Source organism: Anguilla rostrata, chromosome 6, assembly GCF_018555375.3.
Source record: "Anguilla rostrata isolate EN2019 chromosome 6, ASM1855537v3, whole genome shotgun sequence".
NCBI lineage: Eukaryota > Metazoa > Chordata > Actinopteri > Anguilliformes > Anguillidae > Anguilla > Anguilla rostrata.
The window spans coordinates 50,882,604-50,906,401 of NC_057938.1; the positions used below are offsets into that span (position 1 = coordinate 50,882,604).

The window sequence follows — 23,798 nt, forward strand, 5'->3', positions numbered from 1 at the left end:
TTATTTTATATTCAGCATTTGTCACCAAGTTATTTTGGTCCAAAAACCTACAGCAATATCCCAATGCCAGGCGACAAATGGATTTTTCAGCAAGCCAATGATCCCAGCGATATCTCAGATTATAACAAGAAATGCTTAACTGACCAAAAAATGACTGTTTTACAATGGGCATCTCAGCCTCCAGATAAGGACCCTGAAAAAAACAGTCCTCAAGCACAGACCTAAGGATCTTAAAAGATTCTGTTTTGAGTAAAGATCCCCCCCCACCCACCCACCCATCTCATAAAATACCATACAGGACTACTCATTAGTAGTATTCTTGTAAAGGAAGAGTGCACAAATGACTGAAAACAGGGGTGTGAATTATTTTTTGAAATCTCTTTTATATGTTTGAGCAATAACTAGACACACCCAGACACATTTTTTTAACAGATCAATAAAAAAGATTACATTGCAGATGACTATTTCATGAACACTGTGCGTCACCAGTTGCAGTCGATTAAGTGTATGCCATTCACTGTATTGTTTGAAGAAAAAAGATGCAGATAACTTATGTTTTCATAAATTAACAAGTATGCATAAATAATAACTTAATAATAAATAAAAAAGACGCCATTCAGCGATGGTTAGTTCGGTTTATCATCATTAATGTATCACACTGACAGAAGGTCACCGATTCATCACTATTCTACGCTGAGATATAATGTGCATTAGAGATTCCCATTGAAAACTCTGTGTGGTAAGAGAAGGGACGCGTGCATATATTAACGTTGTCAGGAAGAAGACGGCATCCCAAAATGTGCACTGCATAACGTTCCCTTCCCTGCATCAGCAGAGAAATTAATGAATGTCTATCTGTGATTGATACTTCTTCTTCTTCTTCCTTTCAGCGAAAGCTGTTTTTAATGTGGTGGTTCTACAGGAAGCAGCTGGGCAGCCCATCCCCCACTGAATGCAATCGCTGAGAGAAGGCCACATGCTGTTAGCCCTAGCACATTTTTTTTTTTTTTTTCTAAAGGAAGATTGCCTCGGTGTAGAATTTAAAGGGGAAAACATTTTCAGCGGGTCCCGGACTGCCTCGACTAGCAAGAAGCGCATTTGCCATTGTCAGCAAGGTTATTAAAATATGTGAAGGATTGAGGCTTTCATTTCGGAACATAAATCCAAATAACAATGAAACAGAATAAACAAGACAAATGAGGTTTTTTTTTTTCTCCCCACCTCCAAATTTAATAGATGGCCGGTGTGATGTCTGCAGATGTTCCTGCTGTGTGAAAATAATGCTGATTATTCTGTCAGTGCGTCACCTGAGGTTGGAGTCTGTGGGACTGAGACTGTCATTTTTTCTATTGTCCATGAACTGCAAATGCACAGACACTGATGGCCCAAACCAGGAATATACTTTGTGCTTATCTTTGAGCAACAATCACATGACTAATCACTGCCCAGGGAGTGGGGGTTTCTGTCCTCAGGTTAATCAATACCTTATTGCTAAGTAACAGGGCTCCTCTGGTTTATTGGATGCATATAAGCGCACTGACATCACCCCTGGTGTCCGGTCCAGTGTAGCAACTTCCGTTGCATGGCTGCTTGACAGCATCTTTAAATGCAATGGTTGCCTCACAACATGTATCAGTGGCTAATTCACAACCTGAAAAATGAAGATAGCTGCATCCATGGAATGGGGGTAATTGTTATGACGGGGAAAATGTATCAATATTTTGGTTTATCTAAGCCACAGTTAAACTGTTAATAGGAGTACTCGTGGTGTAGTCATGTTTGATAAGGACATTCAGCATGACTAAATGGGGAGGTTCAATTACCATTAATTTCTCTACTTTATGGTCAGGATATCATTAGGATGTCAGATATTGAAGAACAGCCCTCACAAGGAAATCTGAGAAAATGAAAGGAAATGAGTTGTAACTTTTTAACTGCAAAACGGACATTGACCTAAAAGCAACAGGTCTAGTCCGTTTTTTTTTTTTTTTTTTTTTGGCTGAATCTACTTAAATAAAGTGGAGACCGGGAAGGGGCCAGCATTTATTTCTTCATGCATTTTACCTTGTAGTGTAGCAAAGATACCAAAGAGATGAATGGTATACCTGCACAAAGGCAATGACAGGCAGAATACCTAGAAACTGGTCAACTTCCTTCCTGGGTTATCTCCTAACATGATGGTTTTTTTCGGTCGTAATATTTTATGTGAGTAGTATGCTAAATTAGCTTTTTTTTAAAAGAACTGTTATCAAAATGAACAGTTTCATACCTCTGCATTAGGTTTGTGCAGTTGATTTATTCAAATACATGACATGTGTAAGGGAATTTTTTAAGGGCCAAGTGCTACATACACATTGTGTGTGTGCAAAGTGGGTACAATAATTGGGTATTAGGTGCTGGTATTAAAACCACTTAATGTAGAGAGGGATTAAAACTAAAACATGTGTAATGTTAAATACGGGAAACAGAGGTTCAAAGTGCCTTTCTTAAGTTCTTGAATGTTTTGTTTTTATAATAAGAGAAATGAATATATTTGTTCATGTATTGCAACTCCTGAATCAAAGTTCACCCGCATTAAGGCTATTGTTACATGAAAGCCTTTTTAGTCTGCACAAGATTTGAGGCCACATTAAAGCAAAGACATTTTGGGGCATGATTTGTTTGGTCCACAAGTCTTTCAAAACTAGCATCATGAAAATATGCAAATGATGCAAAAGAAATAAGCCAAGCCATTCATAATCAATATGTGAAACATTAAATGACATTATATAATGGGAAACAATCTAATCAATCCTAAACTCATGCCCACAGTCAATTTTTTAAAATGACCTGTTGTCACAGTAATTGCACAAAAGTTGAAGGTTTTTATTTCTTAAACATTTTTCGAGAGATTGCATAAACAATTGAACAACCAAATTTGCTTTTTAATGTTTTCATGAGGACCATAAGCATACTGTTGTGTCCCTCTGGCATTCTCTTCTATGCAAAGTAAGTAAGAAAATGTACATACTTCCCAAAATAAATATGAATTATGCATGTTATAATCTTGCTCCTTTTCCCATCCCCATCAAAAGATGAAAGGGGTAAATGAACTTTCGCTGTTGAGATCCATACAAATAAAGGTATTTTGTCTTATTAAGATTCATATCAGGTAGCTTGTGTTGTAGATGTTGAAAGGAGTACAAGGGACCAATTCTTGTTAGTCTAACAGGGAAGGATATTAAGGTACCAAGTGCACTTTCATGATAATTAAACCGTATGAAAAAAATGCTAAATCATTGAAAGGTTTAGTATGCGGTATAGGTTGTTCGATATCTTAATCGACTCAGAAAAGAGTAGGGTAATAATCATATTGATTTCTGGGATGCTATCAGTTGAAAAATACAAAAAGTTTTCACTGGTGTAGAGTGAATTATGGAATCTGTTTTAAAAAACAAATTTCATTGACTGTATACAGTGCAAATAAAAGTCTTCAATTTAGTAAATTGCTGGGTTTAAAAAAAATATTTTTATGATGCACTTAAATCACACTTAAAAACATAATTTTTCTGTGGTATTACCATTCATTATCAGTTGTAATCAGCTCACTTTGTCTTAAACTAAGCAGTGTATTTATAAATATTCATGCAAAGAATTAGGGATAATTTTGTTTCCCTCTGATAAATGGCGAAGGCAGTTTGAAAATAATAATAAAACAACAAATGATGGCGAAGGATTATTATTTGTTTTGTACTGGAGGAATTGTTTTACATCCGCAGATCTGCAATGATGATTATTGTCTGTGCATCATTAACTGCGATTCTATCAATGTATTATATCGACCTGTCATTTTGTACCGCTCCTGCATTTGGACTGGATTTAAATCTTTAAATCCTTGCCCTTTGCACATTGCACATTTCATGAATTTTATAAATATGTGTGCATGCAAAGTGTGTAATCATTAAATGAAGGAATCCGTATCCAGCTTTCATAATGGATCTCTATACTTGCTGATTTACAGACATTGCACATCAAATTCTGGACACCTGCAATAAAAATAGATATGTCCTGCACTATAATAGAAAAATGTGGCTAATGTATTGCATGAGGTTGAGCTGTAGCACATCTCCATCGTGGTTATGCCATTATATGACATGTATATTTTACGAAACAGCTGGAGAATTGCTTGTAAATGTGGTTTTCACAAAATCACAATTCATCGATTCAGTTCAATGCTAGGATCTGTATAAAAAGTGACACAATTTTTGTTGTTTTGGTTTTACGATTAACCCTAACCTTATACATTTTCCTAACCCTAACCATAACTGTTTTCCATAAGTTTAACCCGAAACCGTAACTTCGGGTGCATAGTATAAATGGTATAGCAGTAGAAATATGTGGTACGATTTGAATTTGGCTATATCATCTACACGGGTAGAGAATGGGTCTCAGAAGTCTGACGTAGCACAGAGCAAAACATTTTGTGGTGTAGAAGAACTTGACTGTCCTGCACAGAGCCCTGACCTCAACCCTATCCAACACCTTTGGGATGAGTTGGAAAGCCAACCTAAAGCCAGGCCTAATCGCCCCAATCAGTGCCCAATCTCACTAATGGTCTTCTAGCTGAATGAAAGCAAATCCCTGCTGCAATGCTCCAACATCCAGTATAAAGCCTTCCCAGAAGAGTGGACGTTGTTATAGCAGCAAAGGGTGGACCAACTCCATATTAATGCCCATAATTGTGGATGAGATGTTGGATGTCTGGTGTCTACATACTTTTGGCCATGTAGTGTATATTGTTACCATACAAAATTCAATATGGTAATATTCCAAATATATATATAATATATGAAATAAAATTTAGGCTATATCGTCCAGCCATACCATAACCTTTGCCCTTAGACTTTCCCTCACTGTTGAACGTAACCCTGAACTTGCCTCAGCCCTAAGACTTACCATTTTTCGAACCCTAAATACGTATGAAATACGTAGGGCTGTAATTCCTACACAGATCACTCAATATGGATGCAAATACCCTGTCTCTGTCCATATCATTAGGCACTGCACTGTATGTTTGAGCGTGTGTTGTTGAATGCCCCTTGACTATACATTACAAGCATATGCTCTTTCCAGTTGATGTGAAAATTGAATCACTGAGTACTGCTAACATTCGATTCTCCCACTGCTGTCAATTCTGTGAAGGATAACCAAGTCATTTTTGAGATCCCTTGTATACAACCATTCAAAAACCTTTGTCTTATTTCCCCCTGTAAGCACTCCAAGGTTGATTATAGTGGGAGTGGAGATGTGCATGAATTTAGTCCTACATATATAGAGAGACATTTTTTATAGCTGTAATAAAAGACCATTCAGTCATTATGCTCATGCTGGTCTTGCTGTGGTGGTGAAGAATCAATATGAAACCTGGGGGAAGATAATTGGTATTATTATTTGAATTCCCCCCTCAGCTCGTCGGTGCTCAAAGGAGGTTAAAAGCCTGTGAAGTTTAGTCAGAGCGTGCCGAGCTGTGCGAGAGAGAGGCAGAGAACATTCTGTTACCAGGAATGCAGACCGGGGCGTTTATGTAAGTATTTCAGCCCTTCCACGCTGTTTTGAGCAGCGGTAGTTGATCAGGTCATTTTAACTCCCGGGGGGAAGAGCCAGCCAGGCCGAAATGCAAATAGCCTGAACAATCCTCCCTAACAGCAGAGAACATAACAAGCTTTGCTAATAAACCAGAAGTCTGCCAAGGACAAGGAAGACGAATTTCCTTTTTTTTTTTTTTTTTTTTCGGTCACGATGAAGTTGCCTGAGCTCACTGTTTCCTTGTCGGCCTTATTAATAAATAAAAGTACACGTACACCAAAAATAAACATTTTGAAACATCTGCTCTTTCACAATTTTTTTTTTTCTGGAAACTTCTACCCAGAAATAATTTCTGCTCATTTTAGTGTTGCAAGTTTGTTTATTTATAACAGATTGTTTCCTGCAAAGCATTTCCTAGCTTGTGCTTGTACCAACAAAAAAAGCAAACAGATGTTTAGATGACTCATTCCTATGTTCCTTTTAACATATATTTTCAGATTTTGGACCAATATCATCCAACAGCATTATTAGACTTAAGTACATGTTTTACAAGTATACTCAAGTGATTATTTCCTTTTTTCACTGTCTTTCAGTGATTGATACTAGCTTAAAACAAGCACACTTTGATTCCAAGAGTAGTACTAATCTTCTTTAAACGTGTTTGTGACATCTTCAAATTATTGAGTGGAGCAAGGGTTTTAGCATACATGAGGGAGGAATTATTTCCCTCAAAATACAGATGAAAAAGGGAAAAAAGCTTTCTGAATAGATATTTGTTTGCTTATATTTGTCGTCTTAACATTGTCTCTATAAGTCCACAGACATTGAAGTCCATACACTTGCAAAGAAGATTAGAGAGAAAAACATACAAGATAATCGCAAGAAGGATTACATTAATCTCCCAAATATTTAGACTTTGGCAGATTATTATATTTCATCTGGTCCTGACTATTCTTGCCTAGGCATTGTCTCATTTTAGGCCATTCACTTTAGAAATGTGATGCAATGCTGTATACTCACATTAACCTTCATTCTGACAGGAAAATGAGACATAAAAAGGGGGGGGGGGGGTGTGACAATGAATAAACTCCCACTTTTTTTTTTTTAACTACAGTAAATGCATCTCAACCCTAAAGCCGACCATAATGCATTAAGGATCTTTCAGCTAAAAAGGAAAATGCCTGAGCAAGGTTACACTAAAACCAATTATAACATTCATTTTGCGCTTCACTTATTTAAAAAGTCATGCATTAATTACGCAATGGAAAATATGGCTCATTATTTCCAGTTTGTCGTGATGACTTCTCTCTTAAAGCTACAGGGGATTATGAATCCCACTTTTTTCATTAGTAACTTTTCCTAAATGAGCTTTGCAGTTATTATTAATTTCAAAAGTTTAGACACAGTTCCAGCATTGCACAGAGCTTATCATAAATGACTGTCTTTGTAATAATTTAATAATTTGGGGAAATACTTTGTTCAGCTACTCAACGACAAATGAGTCATTACTGTCAGATGGTTGGCAAGTCTTTTGAAACAAAGTGACTCCAAACTGATTGCCATTTTCAATTAAAGGCAGTTTATTACTTCAGATGAAAGATATTCAAACTTTCTATGTCAGTCAACGTAATATAATAATCATTAGGCTAATAAATATATAATGACACTTATATAATGACACTAACACATTGAACAGAACCAGAATTAAGATTAATGAAAGATGACAGTGTTATTAATAAACATACTGTGAAATCAACTGCTGTTTATAATAATGTTTGCTATGATATGCAAATTAAGTGCTTCAGAGTGGTATGTGCATGCTATTCAGCCGCAATAGAATAAACTCAGAAGCACAGCGGCCATTATATGCTGCTCATTGTTATGTGTCTGCTGTGATTGGTTCCCTGGTCTATATATATATATATATATATATATATATGTATATATATATATAGTACAGTATTAGGCCACCTGTAGGTTTTTTTTAATTTTTTAAATTATTATTTATTTATTCTAATTATTTTATGAATTGAGTCTTCTGGAGGCACAATTTTGCCAAATTTGTCTAATCTATTGCTGGTTAACTGGTTAGAATCGGCATACATATAGTATGAGGGATGTTTTTCATTTTTGCCTATACCAGAGAAACAGTTCTTACTGATATAAAGCAACAGTCTTTCTGTATTTTTATAAAGCTAGATTGCCATCATTAAACAACATCAACTGACGGGTGGCATTGCAGGAATAGGGTTTTGCAACTTTGCGGTTTCAGGTTTGATGCCCCTGGTGGGGCACTTTGTACCCTTGAGCCAAGATGCTCAACTTGAATTGCTTCAGTAAATGTCCAGCTGCATATAAATGGATTTTTATGTAAAAGAATGGGAGCTGTGCTAAGTCACTCTCGATAAGAGCATCTGCTAAATGCCCGCAATGTAGCGTAATGAAATGTAATGATACAGCGTACGCAATGATTGCGGTTCTCATAGTCTCCTGATGATAACGCATTAAATGAAGTTTATGTAATGAATCCATAAATGACAGCAGGGAGATTCTCCTCAGTGCATTATGATCTGGAGTCACTGGGAACGGGGCGTGATAGTTCTTCTGAGGCGACGTGATTACTTAACCCGCTCTTTAAATATATATCGTACCGAGAAAGCTCTAATACGTTCTGGATCTCACAGATGAAGCGCAAAAGGTAACCATGGCGTTGGGTTAGACTGTAAATGAAAATAAATAAATGATGACTTGGAAGGTGGCGGATATCACCCCGAACCCCACAAATGGATTTATGAAATAATAAACAGGAAAAAGAAGCATCGCTGAGCTATTATACAAAGAGGATGTCTGATATTTCATGCTTTGGAAATAAGTCAAGGGGAGTCGAGATATGGGAAACAAGAGATCCAGGTGGGACGAGGTATGCAGGTCTGGAGGTGTTTCTTGTTGAAGAATGCGAAGTGCAGGCAGCTGTGAGGGCTAAAACAGGGCCCAACACAGGAAATGGAAGGGAATAGCGCAACAGTACAGAGGTATTAGAATGCGGTTGATTTAACTGAATACATCCATAAAATAATATATCAGAACAACAGTGTGTGTGTGTGTGATGTTAATAATAATGTGCATACATAGCAAAAGGCTAATAATATCTGTGTGATTCCTGTTGTTCCAGCATACCTTTTCCTGAACAAATAACTGGGAGAGAGGCAAACTAGCTAAAAGGGAAGAAATGTGTGTTTATCTTATATAACTGAGTGTTTCAGAAACACACTCTTTATATTTATTCAAGAATTACAGTGCAATAATCAGGTCACTTAACTTGCTACTTTATCAAATTTAATTATTCCTCTGTTCCTCTGCAATATAATGCTGGCTACAGCTGAGTGCAAAATAATAACATTGCAATATTAACATTGTATAAAAACCCCAAACATATTTCTTCATAACAGCATCTCGAATGCTCTGGCTATTTTTAAAGACAAAAGTTTTTGAATGTTGAAGTGTTATAATCAGTCTCTTCAATGTAACACCAATTATTGGAAAGAACAATGAATCATTGTATTTTAATGCATCTTTGAGGCAGATGGAGTTAAGCATACTTTCGAAATGTGGCAACGTGACACCTAATTGACTAGCAGACTATTTTCCACACACGTTCTCCCCCCCCCCCCCACCCCCACCCCGCTATTGGTATGAGCAAGTCAAGACAGGGTGCGTTTTGCATAATTCCTTACAAGGTCCTAAAGGAGCGTAAGACCCAGGGAACACTTCGGCAGTGTGAACCAGCAGGCAGCACCAAGGCCTCGTGCTAATATGTTTGGAATTTAGCAAGACTGTAGTCAAGGCCAAGAATTTACAAGAGAACTGCTGTCTGCTACATCTCCCCCCTAACAACCCAAACCCCCCCCCCCACCCCCACCCCCCCACCCCAGCTAGCTGATACTTGCTGATAAGAAAAGATTCTGCAATAAAAAGAGGTGTCATGTCTGCAATGCCATCTGAATATTGATTTCATTGATTTTTGTTTTCATTTATGTTTGGCTTAAAGATTAATTTGTAATGCTTTTCTTTTTTAATTTTATTAGCAATATTTTTTGGGACTGACATCTTTACGCTGCTCTTACGTTTTGGGAGCCTGCTCTAGTGAAAGATTGATTGATTTGACACATTTCATAGGCTAATATGTTTGTGCATGTACTGCATGTCTGCTTGGTTCTCCACCGTGGCTCTTATATTTGAAAAAAGAGATCATTTTTTTCAGACACCAACTGTGTACACTACAAAATAGGTCATGGTGATTACCTTGACCGATGTTTGGAATCCAAAACTCTGGAAGAATCAGAGCAAAGAATGTGTCCTCCCACAGACGCTAGTAGAAACCTTGGAGCTCCAGCTCTAGATAATTTGTAATACTCCTTATATAATATGTAATGCAATCAGACAGTCCAATCTACCATTTTGGTGGCTGTAGACAGAATTTCATGTTTGCAACAAGTAGCAGACCATTTATTAAATTCAGTAACATTACTAAAATAATGGATGTGGGTATTTAAATGGTTGGGGAAAGGCTTTTGGTGCGGGGGTGCTGGTCATATTTCTGGTCATATGTGGCTTTTTCACATGATAAATATATCATTAATATATTTGGCATTCTACTCCACATAGTCTCCACAGACTATGGTATGGTATTAACTATTCTTTTTGTTTGATTTTTAATCAAATAAAATACTGAGTGTTTGGCTTCTGCACAGTAAATGGGCCCCTGTTAATTCAACTCTAACAGAGCACATATGAGTCCAATTGGGACCGCATGTAGTTTATGTACTCTGTGAGAGTTCATTTAACACTGAACATTTTATTGTGTAGCACTGTGACCTGCTCACTCAGAAAAGCTGTATGCTGAAATGCGACCTGGAAAAGCTGGCTGAACAGAGACAGATATTGAAAATGAAGTGATGTGAATCTGGGGTGGGTCACCCTTTCAGTGAGACCTGAATGCAGTTGACCCAAAAAGAGGAGATCTGGCTCTAGGATTTATTGATTATTGGGGGGAGGGACGAACTACACATTTCTCATGGTACTCTGGTATGCCTATGCTTGCCAAACCGGCAAGCCAGCCAGTATGATGTAAAGAATGAACTTGAGTGCTCATAGTTGTATTTTTCCCTCTATTTTAGCTTCTCGCATGCCAGCCAGTTAATGGTAGCTTTAATGTGGCAGAAATGGAACTTCATTCATCATTCTACATGAACCCTTTTTTTTGGTTCTGGCCCCCAAAAAAATTATTTTGGGACAAACAGATTAGCTACTAAAATTTGGAATTTGGAATTTTTCATAGCAATGCATGCTCTTGATAAAATTGCGAACTAAAAACATGACCTCTTCAACATTTCTCTTTTAAAAGACATCACTTCAATGTGAGTTTAGGTCTACATTCTTTTGGCACCAAATCAAAATAAAAGTCTGGTTGGAAGAAGACAGGAATAATTAGAGAGCACACACATATAAATTAGCTCCAGAAAACAGCAAGCTAATAGTGTCTAATTAAAACTACCATCTGGTGTAAAGGTCATCTGTTGCATAAGCACTACAACATGCCCGACTGGAGATACCTTTTTTGTAAGTAATACCCACAATGCTTTGCTTAAATAAACAATCCGGCAGGTCCTCAGTTAAAAGGATTGTGATGGATGAGATGTCACGGGAGTGGCATCTCCCTTGACATCTCATCTATGTTCTTTTAGCGTACAATAAAACAAACAAAAAGTACGACAAAAAAAAAATTAAATTGCTTTTAAGAAAGTTTGTATTCACAGAACAAGGGATGTGATAAATTGTCATTACCAGTGCCCATATGCTTCCTGGTTCAAGTGGAAGGTCTCTGTAAAGTGTTCCTATACATCTCAATTTCTGGGACACATTCATTTGTTCATAGGGGAATTATTATTGTTCTGTGATGTCATTTTGTGAAGGCATTTGTCAAAAAATGTGCCCGTGTGTCAGATGAAACTTCAGAACATTTTATTTATTGCCACAATCTCGGGGTAGCAGTAAACTATTTATTGGATTGTATCAAGCCTAGTCTCAACTGTCATATTATCTTAAAAGTCCAAATTTAAGATGCTGAGTCAATCTCAGAATTAAATTAATTCTGTTGTTTGGACAAAGCCACGCATGTTTTCTGTATCGCCGTACTGTATATTGTTTTGCATAAATGCAGCTGTTATAAATTATTGCAATTTAACTAGTGAACATTTTCCTGTGATACTTTGCTTATTAAACAGCATATCACATGCAATGTAATTATGGTATTATGTGTGACTTGTGTAACTTGTGTAACAATGATAGGCCAAAATTGAGATCTGAAGCATAATAGTACTGAAGTAACTGTATGTTGCAGGCTGGCTGGATCCCTTATCAGCTAATCCCCCAGGACTAAAACAAACTATTTTTATAAAATGATTTAGCAAAACTACACTGCAATTGGGATGTACAGTTACTTTCTGGTGGCCATTACCTTCTAAGTTGCTGTAATGTTTACTGTTATAATTATGATAGTACTTAGATGTACTACAAATTTGGATTATTGGATTAGGATTCATTGGTCTATATGTGAAATTATGATCTTTTTTTCAACAATTGCAATTCAGTTTATTTATTTATTTATTTATTTTATTATCATTACAATAATTAAATGTGAGCTACATTGCTAAATATTGATTGAATTGATGACAGAAACTTTGGAAAACACAATCAGTGTTGAAAATAGCCCAAATTTTAAGGACAGCAATGTTACATAGCCTTTGTGTGCCTGGAAAACTTTGGAAGTCACACAGGCCTGTTACTGAATTAAGATTTACAGCAAAAATCTATTTACTGTACATTTCACTTGCCATCAAATTTTGACCAGAATGCTTTGCACATCTTCAGCTGCACACTGCATACAGGTTCTACAGTAAGGATTTAATCATTATACAGTCATTTTGATGTGTAAACTACAGAAATAATTTGCAGTGTAGGCCTTCATTATGCAACAAATATTTGGCCATGTTTCCTCTAAACTATCTATTCATAAAAAAGTGAATGTTCTCATTTCCATCATTCTGTGAAAATGCATCGCTTAAATTTTTTGAAATCACCTCAGTCACATGAGTAATTGTAACTCCCCATTTATGGTGTAAGGATTTGCAGACATGAAAGTGTGGATGAGATCATGGATATTTTGCATATTTCTGGATCTCATACCAGGGATAGCCGATGCTGGTTAAAAATATGGAATATTTATCCTTGAAAAGCAATGGGGCGATTACCATAAGGTTGATGGAAATGGGCATTGCAATTTTAAGGACAGGGATATCAAAGTCCAGGGTCTCCAGACATGGGTGTGCTCTGGCTGGAAAAAGCAACGCTCGCATGGCAAATAAAATTTTTAATGAAAAATAAAAACCACATGTTCTAGCACTCACTGCCAGTGCATTTAGGTATCCTCTATGTGCAATACAGATCTCGTGAATTTTATTTATTTTTTAATTCCTTCAAAAAAACAGAGATTTAGGGCACATGGTTACTCCAGCCATGGTAGCTCCAGTTCATGAGGTTATGTTCTCCATCACCAGTAAAATCTGAGATAAATGTTACCCTGGGCAAGAGTGTGCAGATTAAGTAAAGACTTCTTTTGTTTCTATAATGTACATGTATATGTATTCACAAGTCGCACATACAATTTGTGAATTTATCAACTGCTGTGTTTTACCCCTCTCAAGTATAGTCAATGTGTGTTTCCACTAATTTTTCAAATATGGATTGCAACAAAGCAACAGGCAGAACTACAGAAAAATACCCAAAATGCACTGGCATGACATACAACTTCATCACCGTTTTCATGTGAAACGTACAGCACTGCAAGTGGCCTAATTGCGAGGAAATTGCATATCAGGCTATGTTTGGATTTAGATCAGAGAAAGTAAAGTTCAATCCTCAGTGGAGTTGAAGAAGTCAGGATTTGTTTCAGTTCAGAGTTAGTTATTTATAGAAAGACTCTCATTGAAAGAGGGAATTTGTACATAATGTACATAATATTGTAGAACTTTTGCAGGCAAATGTTTGAATTGTTAAACTGATGTTATAATTAATATAAATTATATATGTAATATAATAGTAGTTTCAATATAAAGCATAATATACTCTATTTTAGCAGGAGGGGTTTGCTTGTGCACAATGACACATACAGGTAGCCTTCACGATGATTGAAACCCTCCCCCGATCCTTGGTACACAGTACTGAACTATGCACCACTCTCTAATCATAAATTGTATGAGGGCCATACTAATGCATTCTTGCTTTCTTAGCTGTGCACAAGCCCCAGAGCACAAATACTAGTCTTACACTTATCAATTTATCAAGTTCCTAGTGAGTAAAATTGCATTTGTTTTCAATCTATCCAAATGAACAACAGACTGTTGGAAATGCAGAATATCGCACATTAACAACAACAAAAAAACTAGTCACAGTTCACAGTTTGACTTTGAAAATACTTTGCTGCTTGAAAGCAGTTACAAGTGGCAAACAAGCTAAATACTTTGTTGAAGTGCTCGTGGCAATTATACACAGGCCTTTGACTGTGCCAGTGCTGGCTGTGGCCTGGAGGTTACATGTGGTGTTGCATAATTGCCCAGGGAGGGAGGGTTTCAACTGACAGTGCATTCACCCTATCATCACCCTGTAAGGACAGCTCCGGCCAATCAGGTGTCTGTGATCTGTCTGTTGAAGTCACATAGCCGTACATGGCAGTAGCTGCGCAGCTCAGTGGGTGGACTGCAGAGATAAGTACAACTGCCAATTGGCTGGGCTCACTTAGGTGTATGCCCTCCAGAACTGACAGCCACCGTAGCGGTGACAGGGTGATCCTACAGTCACAATGGGTATTTCAAACAAGAGAAGACAAAGAACAAATTGGGGAAAAGTCGTTAAATAACAAAGATCACATGAATCTTTTATGAAAGTGGCCTCAATCATCAGCTTAATTTCCCTAGGGATGTTATGTGACTAATAACCATACTTAATTCACATCTTACAGAATGACTATCACAATTTAATTTTATTTGTAAGTTAACAGAATTATAGTTGCATCCATTGCGGGTAACATGTGGCTTTACCACAAAGCAAAGGTATGATCACTGATTTTCAGTATAGTACAGTCTATAACCACACCAAGAAGCTTACTTTTTTGCATAATTTTTGTTTCCATCTTGAACAGGGTCATTGGCCGTGAAAGTGTAGACATGAACTATGAATAAAATCTTTGGAAAAAAAAACGTTTTTTTCCTCTTCCTCTCGTCTGGTCTCAGAGCATGCTCCACATACCTTTCAGGCCCTGAGGGCAAGCTACCATCGCTAACACTTAAATTATTTAAAGGATATACTATTTAAAGAGACTACTTCTTTCCAGGTTTCCTTTCATGGCTTGTTCCTTCTTTTTCATTTTTATGTGGCATTGTGCTTTTTAATCCTTTTCTTCGCGAAACCATAGTATAACTTGAAGCATTGGGATTAGACGTAAAAATGGGCCATTACACGTCTTACATAATGATTACATCAGATGCTATAATGGTAATACGTCCTCAGGTAAAATGCCATGCGTGGTCTTTGCAGTACACTTTGCAGCCGGTCCTGAGCTCAGCATGTTTGCGGGGGGAAACAGTACCAGGCGTACTGTAACATCCTCTGTGAGGTGTCATGTTTTGTCATGTATGACAAAGTATTGTCTCCCAACTGACCTTCTTATTTGTACATAAATAGAATAAATGTGAGGTACCAGCTTTAGATTCAAGCAATTCCACTCCTGTCACATTTGCTATAACCTAATGTGTCTTAACCCATACACACACACGCACACGCACGCACACACAAGTGATCGAAAGTGAAACATTATTACCAAGTTAATGTAATTCTGTGTAATGCAATCAAACATGTATAATAATATTATTTAGGAGTAGACAAAGAAGAAGGATAAAAAGAAGAAGAAGAAAAAGAAAAAGATGAAAAGCACATTTGTTTGAAAGCCAAAACAAACGCATTTGAGAAGAAAACATCATACAAAATTGTCATTGATTCTTTACCCTATGTACCAAAGGCAATAACCCTGACAATTCTGACGTTCTATATTCCTAAGACCTGGGTTTTTATAAAGATTCCCAGGGGTCTCAGGCAAACCAAAACTAATTCACATGTCTGAGGAAAGTCAGCTTAGAAATCAGCACAGCTATATATATATATATATATATATATATATATATATATATATATAGTGTTTTATCACAATGCCATCCCAGAAGGAGTCCAACCGCTGCAAATGAGAGAACATTGCTTTTGGCATGTACAGTGAATTCCTATTTGGCAGCTAGCACACATTTGATTGATACCTTACAGTTGCTCAGTGCAGTTTCCTTTTCGTTTTTCAATTGACCATCTTACAGCTGGACTCATTTTAGGCCCCAGCAAACATTGTGTAGCATAACCAGGTTCACTGTGGGACCGGTCAAATCGCATAGCAAATTGATTTGTTCTATACCACATTTAATACGCGGCTTATTACCAACACATGGGGGAATTGCATTTGTTTCATTGCATGGCATTGATTGTACTCTACTGAGAGGAAAGGGGTAATTGGAGGTTTAAATTGGGTGGTTCTACTGTCAGGGATGAACTCAGACATCAGTGTTAAGTTATCAAATTTTTACGAGTGAAAAGGATTTTGAGGCAAAATGTGGGAAGAGAGGAATAGGCTGAGTGCATTGTGGAGGTTCAAAGTACCCAGCCAAGTTCCTTCCTTGTGTCTCATATGCTGTCTTTCAAGGAGAGATGCAGAAAGATCACTCACTAACTACCATTAAGTAGTGTCCTGTTATTTTCATCCTTTCTTACTGGTTGTGCTGAGTGTAATAGGGACTGAATCATTCATTTTCTGGGTTCCCTAGTCTTCAGATACCAATAATTAAATCAAATGTATGCCGTCCTGTAGACATAATACTAAGACAAGTGTAATGCAGTGTTACACATTCATATAGAGAATCATGATGCACAATCACACTGAGATATTCCCCTTGTGTAGATTCTGAGACCCTTACATGCAGTACAGAAAAATAACAAAGCTATTTTAGTTTTACAAACGCTTCCACTTTTCAGTCTGCAATATGTGTTGGCTGTAGAGAACCAAGAACATCAGACAGCATCTGAGGGCTGTGATTTATGCATAAATCTATGATTTAAGTTCTCGTATTTAAGCAGGACGGAGAGAGCGAACAAAGGAATGAGCTCCACGTCCCTGGACGAGCGTTTTTTGTAGATCCATCGCTTCTGTCGCGTTTAGCAACTCTTGAAGCCTCTCTGCCTCGTCTCTCTTGTTACTTGTTGCTTTGAGGCAGTTGCATCACTCAGCAGTGCCATTTGTGTGAACCCTAAGGGGATCCATTATAGAAACGTCCCGGCGGTTTTGATGTAAAATACCGCGTAACACGTATGTTCGCCATTTTTAATCATAACGCGTGTAAAACTCCCGAGAACTCCATCCGCTCTACAGCTTATCGGCGAGACCACCGTGTAATAAGTATCTGTGAGGAGGCAATTGCAAAAACATGTTCGGGATGCTGTGATGCATTGATCTATATGCATGGATCACAGTTCTCTGATGCTGTCTGTGATGCTTTCGATTCAGTGCAGCCAGCATACATTACAGTCGGTGAAAAGAGAATAACACTGAAGTTACCCACTTTTCATCTGAGACAAGCATTGATGTTCTCCACTTTCATAAGGTGCTCTGGGTAAGAGCATCTGTTAAGTGGTTGTAAAGTAATGTAATGTAATGTACCTACAACTGTGAAACAGCAAGCTTTCAATCATTGGCAGTCAGAGCCATGTTGTGTTATTAAATGGAAATTTAACAGGCTCAATATGTTTTAAATGCTTGGGCAGATTTGTGGTGCATGCAATAGAGATCTCTTGCATTGAAAGTCTGTAATTGCCAGTGCTACCCATTCAATATTCTAAGGACCTTTTTGAATTCAAAAACCATACCCAGTGCAGTGAAAGGCTTATCACTGACATTAACATTTTATAAAAGGTAATGACATTGTGTTATAATCAATAATATTCAGCATATATTTTCAATTGAACATTTAAATACAGAGTTTGACTTTAAGGAATTCTGAAGCATTTGAAAGGCCAGTAATGATGATGACTGACATTTAGAAACTTGCACAATTTTTATAATAGCATTTACATTGCATCCATTTATACAGTTGGATATGTACTGAAGCAATGCAGGTTAAGTTCCTTGCTCAAGGGTACAACGGCAGTGTCCTACCTGGGAATCAAACCTGTGATCTTTAAGTTACAAGGCTTGCTCTTTACCCATTATACAACACTGCCGCCCCATTATTATTACATTAATAACAATAAATATGCGTTGCACCAACATATGTGGTAAAATAACAACAGACTTTGGTACAGCCCTAAACATTAATTCACAGTGAAAAGCTTCCTATTTGGCCAGTGCATAGCCACATCTTTGCCACGTATCCGTCTCATTGCAGTTTTTAATTGCCAGCATGTGAGTTATGCCCCATGTGCACTGGCACCCTTAAATTACCGAATGTAATTTGGGCATTCCTTCCTTGTCCTGCATGAGTTGTTTATGCCACGCGTCTGCCAGCTGTGTTTGTACCCGCAACACGGGGGCCTGCCACTGTTTAGAGACAGTCTAGTACTAGCAGGCCATGAGGAGATATTTTTTGCTGCCTTATTTTAGGACGAATCAAAGATAAATAATTCACACTGTTTTCTACTCAAGGAGAGATATATCTTCATGGAGACCATCATGTTGCAGGAATTTGAAACCTGTCTCCCCTAATTGGCTGCTGGTGGTGGGGAGGCAAAGGAAACAGGCTGCCATGACTCTGTGAAAGGAAATGCAGTTGAAATTGGACCAGGAACCCTGCCAGCTTTACTTCTCATAGTTCCTGGTTCTTTCTTGCAGTCTTTTTGTATCAGAATCTGATAGTGAAAACGCCAGTATAATGGTATATTTAACATTTAATTATCCCAGCTTTGTCTCTACCTCTCACAGCATTTGTTAAGATATCCTCCTGTTTAAGTTTTAAGAGAGATTGAAGTGATGAGATTTGGTTTGTATTACATCTTCCACCAAATTAACTATTTAATTTTTAAGATTCAGGTTAGGGTTGTTTCACGTGCTTTACACTTCAAAGGTAGACTTCAACAAGGAACAGATGGCTCGACAGCAACCGTTGAAACCGTAGACACCTACCAAGCAAGACTCTTTATTTGAGAACAGTAGCACCATTTAGTTTGTTATTTTAAAATCCTTTAACAGATAAAATTCCATTCATATCCCTGTGGTTAGATTCATGTGTATTTGCATCACTATAAAAACATTTGATAAAGAAAGTAAATAAGGATAATATGGCTGTGATCATACATACATACATACATATATAAATGAACACTGACCAAATAAGTCCACATGAAGACACACACAGACACACACACCCACACACATTGATTTGTGTATATAAGGTATGGGAGGGTGCAGGTGGGGCTGTAACTGAATTTTCGTTTGTTCAGATCTGTGGGACCAGTGGAATGTTGGATGGTATTTTTCCACCACTGCTGATATTTCTGAAGGATATTCTGCATGAGGAAGCAGAACTGTAAAGCCTGAAGTGTTTTAAAACAGAGTACAGAGGTGACTTTGAAATTAAAAAGTGGTTAGCTGGAACATATAATAAAAAAAATCATTTTTATCGTTATTTTCATGATAGCAAAGATTTCCATCATCAGTGTATTAACTAATTAGAATAGTGACTGCAAAAACATGCATCACAGCCCTCCATGATTTTGAATTTGAGTTTAAGGCTAGAAAAAACAGTCATGAGTACAACACTGCATTTCTGGCTGGCTCCATTCCATGCAATCCGTCAGAAATTACAGGCCATGTTTTCCAGTCAGCCGGAGATAGTAAATCGGCAGGCAACGTTCTCATTAGTGCCCTATTTAAACCTCACAGGCTCTACCACTGGTTATGAAACAGCATTTAGGAGAAAACGAAAATGTTCATGCTAAGAGCAATAGGTTACAGGGTGCTATAGCTGTAAATTATGGAGTTATATTAGCTAAATTGCCTAATTTGTGCTCCAAACATAGTGCTGGATGAGTAAATGATTAATTCCTGGACTTGTTTTTTTTTTTCCCCTGACACTCACTTTGCCAGCCACTTAGAAGCAGTGACCACCACTGAATCACGAGGTGCGTTGTGATTCAACTGTGATTAAAGAAATATGGTGCCATGTTGCATCTCCCTGCAGTGTTTCTTGATTTTGTTAATAAGCCCCCGCCCCCCCGTACTCACATAAAGACCCCCCCCGCCACCCCTACCAACACTTGGTTGTTTGTGTGATAATGAAAAGGGGGGTTTTATTTGTTCGATGATGACAGGGTTAAAAATAATTTATTGGCTATGCTTGCTGTGCACACGATAACTTGTATAAGTAATAGTGTTCACTCGCCTATTTCTGGTTCACTACCAGTGATCAATGCTGATCATTCTTGACAAAATAAATAAATAAATCTCATGCTGTCCTGTCAGCATGACATAGTAATTTGCAATACCTGCAAATTTGTGACGCCCACTTCCCCCTCAACACCCCACCTCCGCAGCAATAAAACATACTAAATAATACTATTTTCCAGTGCTTAATTACTGTACAAAGAACCCTGTTGGGAGTTCTAAATAATATTTTAATATGTTACAAATCAATCTCCTTCCATGTGCGTTTTTCTTAAAACATGCAACAAAAAATGTGGTAACCTTGACACATAGCCATTTTATTTAAAGAAATGGCATCACATCATGAACATCGCAGGGTATTATTACTTATTCCAAATTAAGCAAATCACATTGTTTATACTGCTGTCGTAAATGGGAAAACTGGGTGAATATATCACAGGCCTGACACTTTCTCAGCCTTGTAATTTCATGGTTGAAAGGCTAACAGCTGATTTGAATAAATGAATCAATTACCACAGAGTGTAAAGTGTTTGATTAAACTGGATAATTGTCGCCATTATTTGCACAAGGATTTTTCTTTCAATTTATTTCCTTTGCTATTCTTTGGTGTGAAAAATGAAAGACTTCATAGTGCTGCACAGTGACAGGACATTCAAAGTATATCCCTTTTGGTAGCCCATGAGCATGAACCTAATTTAAAAAAACGGGATGTAATGTATTTGCACACCATTCAGTGGGAATAAAGACATTAAAGAGCCATTTCACTTTGTTCTGTATAATTCTTGCGGCACAGCAGGACTAGTAGTGGAGGATGTTTTTGAGCAAATTAGCTGGTTAAGGCAGGGAACTCCCTGGATTTACTGGCTCTTTTTTTGTAGGAAACTGCCTTCCTGTCAGGCCTTTTTTGTCATGCATAAATAAGTTGACTCCATTTATCAGTTCTTTCATTTGATTCTAAATGTAAGTTGACATGGAGCTGCAATTATGTGTATGTTCAAAAACAGTACATTCGTCATGCATAATATTGCAAAATTTATTTGACACGAGGTTTCGCTTGATGCACAGTAAATAGTCCAGTGTTAATTCAACTCCAACAGTGTTAATTCGACTCTTAACAGATAGCATTTGGCCCCACATTCCAGAGCGGGACCAAATGTTTCTGCTAAGAGTTGAATTAACATTGTTAGGGTTTAATTAAAACTGGGCATTCTACTGTGTGCAGTGGTCATTGCGACTGCTTTACTACTTGGTACTTGCAAGTCTTGAGAAACAGTAATTGAAGTAATAGCAATTATTTTGTTGATGGCCGAAATATAATTGTGTCGAAAGTAGACTGTGAAAATAATTCAACCCATGTTTAGCAGCAGCTGAAAGAGAGTGGAAGGGGGAAGGAGGGAGGAGAGAGGGGTGCTAAAGGTCATGTAAGTACACAGCATCTGACTAATTATTAATAGTGACAGAGCTTGCTCTGTGCAACCTCACAGGCAGCCTCTCCCAAAATAAATTATCAAGGAAATAAGATAAGTAATCTGATGGTAGCCTCTGCCCAGCCCTTCAAGATTTCTTAGGAGCTTGCCAACGTAATATAATATAATCTCTCATGTAAGGTAAATTGAATTTGGGTGTCCTAACCAAACGGGAACAGCCCTGGGCATGTGGACATATCCGCATGTAGATAACAGCACTGCTGCAGCAAACGTCCAAACAGACAACATTTCGAAGTGATGTTTAGGAGTCAGCTTTATCTGCACACTCTCAGTGTAATTAGTTCACAAATATATACATTTTTTTAGAGGATAGAAATTGTGTGGTGCCAAATGGCATCCTATTCCAAATTCTCATTTAAATCATGGGGTGCTCAGGCCCATTGGGATGGCAGGCATGCCATCCGCCAAGTTAAGGCTTTGTTTGGGCATGCCCCATACCTATACAGCACCTAGAGTCTGTCTGCTGGTGAAAAATGACACTTCAGAAAAGATATGTTTATACTTGGTCTTATTTTGATATCAATACTTTTAACAACAGGCCTAGATTTAGCAAGTTTTAATTAATGAAATCGGTATTTTTGCATATTAAAAATGCAAAAGCTTGTTGAGATACAAGCTAAGTGTCAATAGAGTTCCCTGAGGGGAGTATTTACTGCTAATGACATTATTGCATCTTATTGATATAAGTGATATCTACTTGTCCATATATTTTTGTACAGTATATCACTCATTGTGATTCTGAGTGGTATTAGATGGTTCTACAGCACTGTATTATATGAGCTGTCATAGTAACAGACAAATAATTCCTTTCTCTTGCAGGGGCACTAAAGGCGGTTACATAACCGAAAAAAAAACACTCAGAAGCTGGAGAAATGGGCATTGGAAGGGACGGCACTGCACAAAGTCTGTTAAGAGCAAGAGGACAGGATGCCAGGTAAAACGGTGTAACAGAAACAGAATGCATGTGTGTGTGCCAAATGTTCGAGGTGTCTGTGGTAAATGTAGAACTCTGTCATTCGCATATAGCATTTTTCAAAAATAAAAACTTTTCTCAGTAAAAAAAAAAATACAGAATACAGAATAAACATATCTTATGATGCTTGAGTCCATATATGGACTCAGGCTGTACCTTCACAGTGAAATGTCTGGTGTTAATTCAACTCTAGCAGTGTTCATTCAACTCTCAACAGATCCAGAGTGAGACCATGTTATCTTTCAAGAGTTGAATTGACAAGACATTTTACTGTGTGCAATCCACAAGGTTATGAAGATCCATATTTTTTTTATTGAAATAGAGCAGCTTTTTAAAAACAATATGAGCCATTTTACAAAGGCATGTATTGGTTGATAAAATAAAATGTTTTGTCAGATTCCACTGCAGTGTTAGCAGCAAAGGATTATTTGCAGTATAAGGTCGCTGGCTCAGTTGCATCATGGAATTGAACTGGCAAGCCCACATTAGCACCGTTTGTCCTAGGGTCCTCCATGAAACATGCCTCATTGCTCCTGCCCCCTTAATTGCACTTCCTAATGACGAACAAATCGACAAGTCCTCAAAGCTTTCCACAGATTCTCCACCGCAGTCATGTTCTTCTTTGCGCTATGCTCACCACGTCCAAACTCACCATGGTACAGTTATTTAAATTATATCTTAATTCGCCATCACACTCTCAGCCGCGCATAATCAACTGTATTGTAAATGTGGATTCAAGGAACGGCAGTACATGTGGAGGGTGTGTGCTAAAGCACGGAATCAAATATGAAGTCACTTTTTATAATAATTTGAAAAATAATAATAAATCAGTTTTTATAATACATGAAGCTGAAGTGATTCTCTTGGCTCAAGGTCACCTTCCGATGCAATCAGCACTTTCCCATTCTAAACAGGACAGCTGGCAAAACTGAAGGAGGTAAGGGGTTGGATGTTGGCTTTTCAGTTTCCTGTGTTGTTTTGTTTTTTGCCTTGATCGTAAGATAAAGGATATTTCTCAAACCATTTTGTGTAAACATACTGCCATGGCATTTTTTTTTTTTTTTAAATGCTCTAAATATTCAAACATGGTTTCCTAGAACGTCATGTAGAATTAACACACAGCATAATAACCATTCGTGGTGATCTCATGAGCATACTAAATCAAGGACTTCGAAAAGACCTGAGTAGG

At 37.5% G+C, this 23,798-nt stretch overlaps 1 long non-coding RNA gene across 1 annotated transcript in view; it reads left to right on the forward strand.

The window, feature by feature from the left end:
- LOC135257561 (uncharacterized) overlaps positions 1-23,548 on the forward strand; it is an 84,248-nt gene extending 60,700 nt beyond the window's left edge. Inside the window, exons 3-4 of the long non-coding RNA XR_010330670.1 lie at positions 22,456-22,570; positions 23,483-23,548. This is a non-coding gene — a long non-coding RNA (uncharacterized LOC135257561). The remainder of the gene's footprint in view (positions 1-22,455; positions 22,571-23,482) is intronic.
- Positions 23,549-23,798: the final 250 nt, after the last annotated feature.